A 9,836-nucleotide genomic window follows, 5' to 3' on the forward strand; every position below is an offset into this window, starting at 1 on the left:
CGCTCAGTCGGTCAAGTTACAGCAGCACTTGATGACAACTTCACACTATATGTCATTGCTGTTTAGTACTGGTAATGCTGGTCGACTATCGGAGCAAATTCGAATGGCCTACCATTCTCCAGCAGACTTTCTTCTGCTGCCATTTTATAATATTAATGGCATATATCTCTGACTGGAATATGGTCGTCATTTTTAAGGTTTTGTGTAAAACAAAACCTTATTAAAATTGGTTTACTGTCTGTCCGTCTGTCCTTTTTTTTAAAGAGGTGGAAATCTTCAAAAGACTCTGGCGTGTGGTATTTTTACCTACCAAATCCACGACTCCCCCTTTCCCCGTGGAACCACCTTTAGGTATTACATCACGGAGCAGATTTAGTTGACTTTAACTAGGTCTCTTTCCGTCTACCCGCGGGGTTCGTAACTACACCTTCCTTATTTCTTCTGCTTTTCGCATTTTATCCTGGATCCCGGCGATCATGGAATTAATCGCTTCTCAGCCTTCCTAGCAAGCTACCATTCTCCGGACAAAATTTTCCGGTGATAGTACTTCACCTAGAGTTCCTCTAGGCTCCTCCTTTCTTCCACGAACCTAGGACAATGGAAGAATGTGTGCGCTGGGTCCTCTGGGACCCCGTCACAGTTTGTGTCCAATTTAAATTTGTACAGGTATTGACGGTATCCTCCATGGTCGGTGAGAATCTGGATGAGATTATAATTGATCTCCCCATGCTTTTTTTCAACCACTCCGCGCTGGAAAGGATCAACCTATGAGTCCAACGACCCTTTTCTGACTGATCCCATCGCTGTTGCCATCTGCTTATGGATCTCTCCCTTTCACCTTTTTTTTTACCTGCGATAAGAGAGAGACGGACCTGGTGTTATAAATGTTCATCATTTCGGTTGCCGGGATGTCTCAATCGTCATTATTCCCGAGATGACGAACGTTGCATTGCTTTTTCGCAAGTATGCTCTATGTGCTGCTTAAAGTTGAGTTTTCCGTCTATCATTACCCCGAAATATTTGGTGGTCGACTTGAAAGTAATGATACGATTCCCGATTCTAAAGCATGCGTAATTTCTTTTGCGGCGCTTTGTGATGAGAGCTGCTTCCGTCTTTTCCTCCGCGAGTGCCAGCACCCTCCGGAATCGAAAGGTTAAGTACATCATTATACATGATGTTCCACAGTAGTGGGCCCAGTACAGAGCCCTGTGGGGCACCCGCGGAGACAACGTACTACTTGCGTCCATTATTGGCAGTATACCAAAATGTCCGCTCATGCGCTCATGAACACCACTCGTCGCCGTATAAGGTTCCAATTGGCCGAGTTGAATGCATTTCCCACAGCCAGGGTCACCACCACACAATATTTGCTGGTACAAGCCCTTCCGCGAATTGCATTTTCTGCCAACCCAGTAACCATTTTGATGGCATTAATGGTTGATCTGGCTTTACGGAACCCTTGGCTCTCGACGACTGGGAGTAATCTATTATAAATAACCCGCTCCAACATTTTCCCCATAGTGTATAGAAGACATATGGATCTATAGGAGGACAATTCCTAGGGAGGTTTACAAGCCTTAGACAACAATTCCAGCTTCTGTTGCTTCCGTGGTGCATGTCCCTCGCTTCGAACAGCTCCGCGAACATATCCGGTCTACTTTTGACGGCAAGTTTGAGGGCCTTATTCGGTATGCCGTCCAGACCCGGGGCTTTGCTGTCGCCTATTCGACTGCAGATATCCAGTAGCTTGTCCCTGGTGGAATCGGCGTCACATCCAGGGGGTGCTGGAAGGTGACAGTACCCCCCTCTTGTTGGGGGAAATAACCCCTCGATTATTTCAATGAGAGCATAGGGCACGTGATCTGTGGAGATGATCGGCCTCAGAATCGTCCTGTCATGATTCTATCGGCGCTACCCCACGGACTTACGTCCGTTTCCCAACAGAGTTCCTTAAAACGTTCCCTCTTACTCCGCTGGATGGCGAGCTAGAGATTCTTGCGGACTTCCCTATAGGCATGCTCCTTTTGCTCTTGATCGATCCTACCTATTGCTTCTGAGCCATTCGTCTGGCTCTGTAGCAAATCGATCGAAGGCCGGCAAGTTCACTATTCCACCAATAATTGGGTCCTCTTGTGGGAAATGAGCATCTCCTAGGCATCGACGTTTTAGAGATGCTTTGTGTAACATGGAGAGCTCTATCCGTGGAGGTGCCTGCTTTACTAGGCAGGTCTAGCCACACTTCTCTGAATGTTTGCTCATCCATCGCTTTTGCAGACTATCCTGGTGTTCTTTTGGATTTCGCCTTTCGGGGTGCGGGGCTCCTGCCTTGTGACTCCGTCCTTAGTTCAAAGGTGATTGCCTGGTGGACGCTGTGCGTGAAGTCCTTGCTAACTTACCAGGACATGAGGCTTGAGGAGAGAATCGCAGCTATTTATACAAATTCTCTCTATTCTCTGTCAACAAAGTTTCAAACTATCCAACCATATTAGGTCATGAACTGCGGGGAATGAGAGCTAGAAACATGAGCTGATCATAACGATTTTCACTTCTCTTAGTTGAATTTTGGAGAAATATGGATGTTTAGCGCTTTTTCTAAATTTCTACTATTTTTGTTTTTGTAAGAAAGTTCGCTCTTTTGAAATTTCTTCATGAATAAATGAATCCTTCATTCAATAATCAAAAATTTCTATTTTGTTTTTTATATTTCTCACTAACTATCGGAAAAAATTATTCGAGTCGATGTCTGTCTGTCTCCATCATAAGGAATTACATCACGGGGCGGAGCTTTCGTTTCTACACGACGTACGTAACCGCGCTTCTCTAGTCTCCTCTGCTTTTCGCAGTTTGCTCTGGGTAGATGCGACCATGGAATTGATCGCATCCCAGGCTTTCTCACATGCTAGCATTCTTCGCAGCAGATTTTCTTGTACGAGCACCTCTCCTAGAGATTCTTCCTTTCATTCACAAATCTTGGACAGTGGAAGAATAGGTGCTCTGGGTACACTGAGACTTCATTTTAAATCTACGCAGGTACTGGCGATATCCTCCATGCCTCGTGAGAAACTCTGTGAGATTATGATTAATCTCACCGTGCCGTCTCTCTAACTATTCATTGATGGCAGGGATGAGCCTGTGTGTCCATCCACCCTTTCCCGAGCGTTGCCTACGCTCTTGCTATTTAGAGATCTCTCCCTTACGACGTTTTTCGTCCGCGATAAAGGCGAGATAGACTTCGCATTGTATATGTTCGTCATCTCATCGGCCAAGATGACAATGGACACATTCCGGCTCCTCCACGAATTTACATCCGCTTCCAAACAGAGTTCTTTAAGGCATTCCCTCTTGCTCCTTTGGATGGCGAGCTAGAGGTTCTTGCGGGGTTCGTTATTTTTGCCCTTGGTTAATTCTGCCGACCGACCTCTGAGCTGCGCTTCTGGCTCGGTGACGAAGAGGTGACCGCTGTAGGTGCAATCCTCGCAGATGCACCAGAACATATCACGTGTCAGTGCAGAGCTGGCAAAAGTAAGATCTACGATTGAGGCAGACCCCCTTTCTGAAAGGAATTTACATAAACTTCGAGTCGAATCTGTAACGCACCGTGATGGTTTCTATAGGGTTTGCTAATGATGGTAATTTCCACCTCGGATTCTTAGGTGGTCTGCTCGAGTAAATCCAAAGCGACCCAACAATCATTGAGGTTTAATTGAATAAACCTCATTTTTTTCACTGAAGTCAGCCTTCCTAAATTCTGGGTATTTAGCACTTTCGGCAATATGCTAGTAATCCCCTCCCTTCCTTCGTACAATAAGCATTTGTACTTTTTGGCAATATGGCCTTCCTCCCCACGCAAAATGACCAAACGCGAGGCATTTGAAGCACTTCTTTAGAGAAATCTGCTCTCTCAGACAACACGAACCTATCCGATTCAAACTTTCCCGACCGTTGATAACTTTTGCACTGCGTCCACTGGTAATTGCAATATGGCCGTTTGAGTTTTGCCATAGGCTTTCCGCAAGCTCGCAATGAACTTTTCGGCAAGTTCCTCCAGTTTGAACTGTTCCATCAAGGTAGTGCAAATTTCTCCTTTGGATGTCACTTCATCGAGATCCTTGCACTTTATATAGACTTCATGTTTTTGGATCCGTACTGTGACATTCTCCCCAATTGAGTTCTGAAGCCATCAGTTTTCCGCGAGCTGGATTTTTTCAGCTCAAACATGAGACCACTCTTCTGGGTTCTTCGAATCTTGCTGAAATTTACGCCTGGATCTTTCAGGTCAGGGTCAGCTTTGACCTCTTTCAATATCTCCGCGTAGGACAAATTCCGGGCGAATTCGCATTTTTGCCTTTTCGTTTGTCTTTTTATTAACTACCTGGGTCCATCCACCGTTTTCACTCCCTTTGAATTTTGTCGAGTCGATTGTCGGAGCTCGCACTTGGCGACCTGCTTTCCCTCTTCGGTGCTTTTATTTCCGTTTTTCGGAACAATTTGTATTCCCTTTTTCCTCTTAGGAGCCTGCTGATTTCCCGGAGGATCCACATCTCTTTCCCGCACTCTCTTGTTTGGTGGCAGGTTGATTGCAATACGATTAGGTGGCACTTTGGTTGCCTGTGACACCGTAGGGGCAAAAGATTTCGACTTGCCCTTGGAATTTCGTTCCTCCTGCTGCGATTTGTTGTAGAGCACTCTGATAGCTCTCACCATATTTTTTATGGCTTGGTGCGCGTTGTGTATGTCCTTGATGAACTCAAACAGCTCCACTACTTTTGCACCCAGCTGTGTTAAGGGTAATTCCTCTGCTTCAGGGCTCTGCTCTCCGTGATTCCTAACCAGATTACTACTATCAAATAGTCCTTCACATTTGGCATTCATTGACCTTTCCTCCGTTTTATCTTTTTTGATGTTTGGCTTTGGTGGAAATCTCAAGTTGATGAACTTCTTCTGAATGGGTCCTTTTCCTGGTCCTGGATTACCTCCTGCTGCTCCTCCTCTTGAATATATGCGGTCGGTGTTGTTCCTGTTTTTGTCGTCCCGCGATCTACTTTCAATTCATCCTTCTTTGATTTTGTTACTAGTGTCCTTGGTACAGTGGTACTTCGCTTGAACACTTCGTTTTTCCAAATCTAAAGCACTTGTAGCATTAGATGCCACAGCGGCCAAGTTGTCTACCACCGAGGCATTGCGGTCGAGGGAGGTGTTAGGAGGTTCACTCTGCCATAGCCCCACCTGGCACGGTTACGTCGGGATTACTACTACACTGAGACGACCAGGTATGAGTGAGGATCTGTTCGCATATAGTCAATTATCCCTGACTGCAAACTATCCAATAGGCATGGTCTGCATAACACCCTAGATTGGGGGAGGCGCTTTTCAACTTCTCGATCTAGATCCTTAGCGTTTTGTAAATAGCAAGGTTACCTCGTACAGGGTGTGGGTATCACCACCCATTAATGGTGATGCTAGACGAGGGGCTTGGCTTCTAGAGAGCCACGCATCAACCCCTAAGATTGTATTTCGTATCGGTCTATCCTGCAGTCTACTGCTTGATCCCAAAAGTGCAGAAGACTTAGATGAGAATAAGCAAGAGACAATGATCATAATAAAGATATTAAGCTAAGAATTCCATTTCGCGAAATTTCCGGATCACTATAAGAACACAACGTACAATATGTAGATAAGGTGAATCGTCAAGGACACAGTCCAGGCGACACAGTACACAGGCTACTAAGGCAGAAACTACTAACTAGGATAACTAGGAACAGAATAACTTAGCACTAAATCGCTGTAATATAAAGAAGTATAAAATTATTTTGTGGGCCACCTTATATAAAGCAAACTTTCATAAAAGCATGAAAAGCTTCTTAAGTTAATTTATAACTCAGGCACGAACCTAACGAAAACTCAACTAAACTTGGACAAGCTGTTTTCGTTGAATTTAATTATAGGGGAAAACCCATATCACGTTTTTAATTGTTCACTTATGGTTTGATTACTTCAAATCACCTTATGATTACAGTAATTTTGATAAGTAAGTACCTGTTAATTTGCTTTAGGTAGGCGAGTACATACATATATATATGAGTAATTTATGAATGAAGCTGAATTGGGAAAGTGGTTTTAAGATGATATCCTTCCTTCTCAGTTGTAAATATGGAGGAAAATGTTGCGTCTTTGCACGCTTTGGGGCCGGTTTACCACGTGCTGTAGCTGATGCAAAATAATGAGGCTACAAACACTGCTCAGACTCGTCAACTCCTTGTTTTTGTGAGCTCGAGTGCACAATATGTCCAACGCATTCCTTTGATATCTTTAGAGCCTCAGCTATCTCGATCAACTTCAGGTTTTGTTATCCAGAATTATTTTCTTTACTTTTCGCCTCTTTGGGGCGTCTACTGAGTGCATCGTCCTCGGTGCTCATTTCGCCTCATCTAAACTTCTCAAAGGTTGATTTTCCTGGTGCAAAGTCCGAATAATGTTTATAAAGCCAAGCGTTGGCGCTTAAAAGCAATGCTTTATTAACACACGAAATTCCTTTTTATCCATTTTCTTCAAACTACCAAAACTTGCTTCAATGAAAATGCTCTATCCCAAAAACTGATAGTCTGACAGCTATCAAATTAGTACACGTGTCTTTTGCAGGTTAGGATTAATTCAAAAATCATACGGGTTGATTACTAGTGGTGCCATCTGTGTGTTAGACTACAAACTTTTCAGCCCACCTGGTAACTAATAATCCAACTTACTTAATTTGTTTTATTTGTTTAGACATGTATTTAGATGGGTTAGTATATGAGATACATATGGATACATACAATCGAGAGCAAAAGATAATAAATATCAGATTCAGATTTATTTATTGAGCAAAGCAAAGAAATCCATGTTCGGTACAAAAAGAATAGTAACTTAAAAGCTCAAGCGTGACTAATTAAGCATGTAACGCTAACCTACGGTAAACAAGAAAATGGGAGTTTTTAGGCACCGGTGGGCAGGATTGATAGACGGATTTGGAGTAAAGCGTGATAGCAAACTGAGAAAGGTCTACCTTTTACTCGATTTGGACCTGGACAGGGACAGTGACCAAAGGCGGGAGGAATGAAGAGGACTGTGGGATTGCGGGGCATGTATTGTGGAGCTTAATGAGTAGAAGGAGGGCTCTTAATTTGGGGGAGAAGTTAATGAATACAGATATCATATATTTTACAGGATAATTAATGTTGGTTGTCTTAATCTAGACTAGGTAAAAAAAAATAATGAAAAGTGATCTACACCTGCGCGGGGATTGACTGCCAGAACATTGGACTTACGCGTTTAGCCGGGGAGGAGCTTTGATAAAAGGAGGGGATGAACGAGGGAGGGGAGGCGTGGTTGTTGAGGGGAGAATTATTGTCAGAGATGAGAGCCAGCCTTGACACGTAGTACCTCTGCGCGTAACAATGCATTGCGTTTAGCGAGATTTTTTATCAGCAGGTTAGGGTGGGACAGCGATTTGTTCAGTCTGTTGAGCGACAGCTTGATCATGTGCGGAATATTGGGCAAAGCCCCAGAGAGGTCGTATAGGAGAGAGGTTTTGTGAAATTTTAGGTTTGGCCTTCTGTATCTGGCCGTACATTTCCTGAGTATCGTCCTTTCAAAGCGTTAGAGGGCTTGTGCTACGTTCGGTGATAAGGTAGCCCATGCTGGGAAACCGTAGATCAGGATTGGGCGAATAAAAATTTTGTATAAAAGGGTTTTGGTGGCGGGGAACACGACCCGCGATGAGAGCAGCTGAGGCCACCGAGGCATTGGCAATAGTTGATCTGACGTGAGAGTTATATTTTTTTTTTTATTTTTTTTTTAAGGATGGAGGTGGAAACCTTAGAAAGACGCTGCTGCGCCAGGTTGCAGCAGTGTGTGGGATTCGCACCCACTAAAACAACCCCCACTCTTCCGCCCCTCCCCACGGGACTACCGTGAAGTATTACTTCGCGGGGGAGGCTCTGATTCGCTATACCAGCTCGTCCATGTCTCGATCCAACTCCAGGAGTTTTGTCTGCACCACGGCTACTGCCTCATTTACCGACATCCAGTTTTACCCCGACTTCAGCATCTGTTCCATCAGGTTGGAGGGCTCGATGTCCGCCCCTAAGATGCTGTTCAACCACCTTTTCTGCTGCAGAAATCTGGGACAATGGAACATAACGTGCTTCGGGTCCTCGGGTGTAGCACTGCATTCAGGACAGTTGGGAGACTCGTCCAACTCGAAGCGATGTAAGTACTTCCTATAGCCACCGTGTCCCGTAAGGAACTGTGTCAGGTGGTAATTCAATTCTCCGTGCTTTCGGTTGACTCATTTCTCGATACACGGGATCAATGTATGGGTCCACCGTCCGTTGTCGGAGTCATCCCACCGTTGTTGCCACTTGCCACACAACTCTCTCCTCATGGCTTTTCGGAAATCCGCATTCACCTCGGCTGGATTTGCCTTCTGTTTTTCGTAGAGCCAGTGTGCCTCGCTCGCTAGAAGATCTAAAGGGATCATTCCTGCGATGACACACACTGCCTCCGTCGACGCCATCCTAAATGCGCTGCACACTCTTAGCGCAATTGGCCGGTATGCCGAATCTATCTTCCTCCGGTTGACAGCGTGGTTCAACGCTCCCGCCCAGACAGGGCCGCGTATAGCAGGATCGACTTCACCACTCCCGCGATGAGTAGCCTGCGACTATACTTCGGCCCTCCCACGTTAGGCATCATCCTTGCAAGGGATGAGCTGGCATTTGCTGCCTTCTCTCGCGCATAATCCAAGTATCCCTTGAAACTCAGCTTGGCATCGATCATCACCCCCAGGTATTTGACAACCGATTTTGAGACGACCTCACGATTACCAACCCGGATGGTAACCGTGTTGTTTTTCCCACTTTTGGTAATGAGGACCGCCTCCGTCTTTTCGTCCGCCAGGTCCAGCTTGGCCATTCGTAACCATGACTTGATGGTATGAATGGCTTCATTTGCATAAAGCTCCACATCCTCGGGATGCTTTGCAATTGCAATTACCGCCAGGTCGTTCACAAAACCAATCAGCGTTGTCTCCTCCGGCACGCGAAGGCCAAGCACTCCGTCGTACATTATGTTCCACAGCAGCGGTCCCAGTACAGAACCTTGAGGCACACCTGCTGTCACAATGTACTCCTTCGGCACGTCGTCCGTCTCGTACCAGAGAAGTCTGTCCGAAAGGTAACTCTCGATGAGCCGAGCCAAGTAGCTAGGAACACCCGGTTTGGCCAAAGCGCCCTTAATCCAGCCCCAGTTGGCTGAGTTAAAAGCACTTTTGACGTCCAGCGTCACCAGAGCACAGCATTTGCCCATAACCATTACATATCGAGCCAACTCCACGACCTTTGCTACTGCATCGACCGTAGAACGGGCTCGCCGAAACCCATATTGCCGCTCCGAAAGACCACCCACAAGCTCGATGAACGGGAGCAGCCTGTTGTATATCACCCTCTCCAACATCTTCCCCACGGTGTCTAAGAGACAAATAGGGCGATATGAAGAGGGCACGCCGGGTAGTTTTCGGGGTTTCGGTAGCAACACCAGCTTCTGCCTCTTCCACTGGGCGGGAGGGTTATATTTAAGTTTATTGATGAGGGAAATTCCCAGGTATTTAATGTTTGGTTTCAGCTTGAGCGCGTGGTTGGCAATGCGTAAAAGCAGGTTTCTGCTTTTTGGCACTGTGCGCCAGCGGTACTTCCCGCTGGGATTTCTGGAGCCAATAACCTCAGGCTTAAGTGATGACCCTATTGGTTAGGGGTTTGAGAGAGAAAGAGGGGCTAATGAGAGCCTGAAATCGCTCGCAT

Source organism: Hermetia illucens, chromosome 2 (genome assembly GCF_905115235.1).
Source record: "Hermetia illucens chromosome 2, iHerIll2.2.curated.20191125, whole genome shotgun sequence".
Lineage (NCBI taxonomy): Eukaryota > Metazoa > Arthropoda > Insecta > Diptera > Stratiomyidae > Hermetia > Hermetia illucens.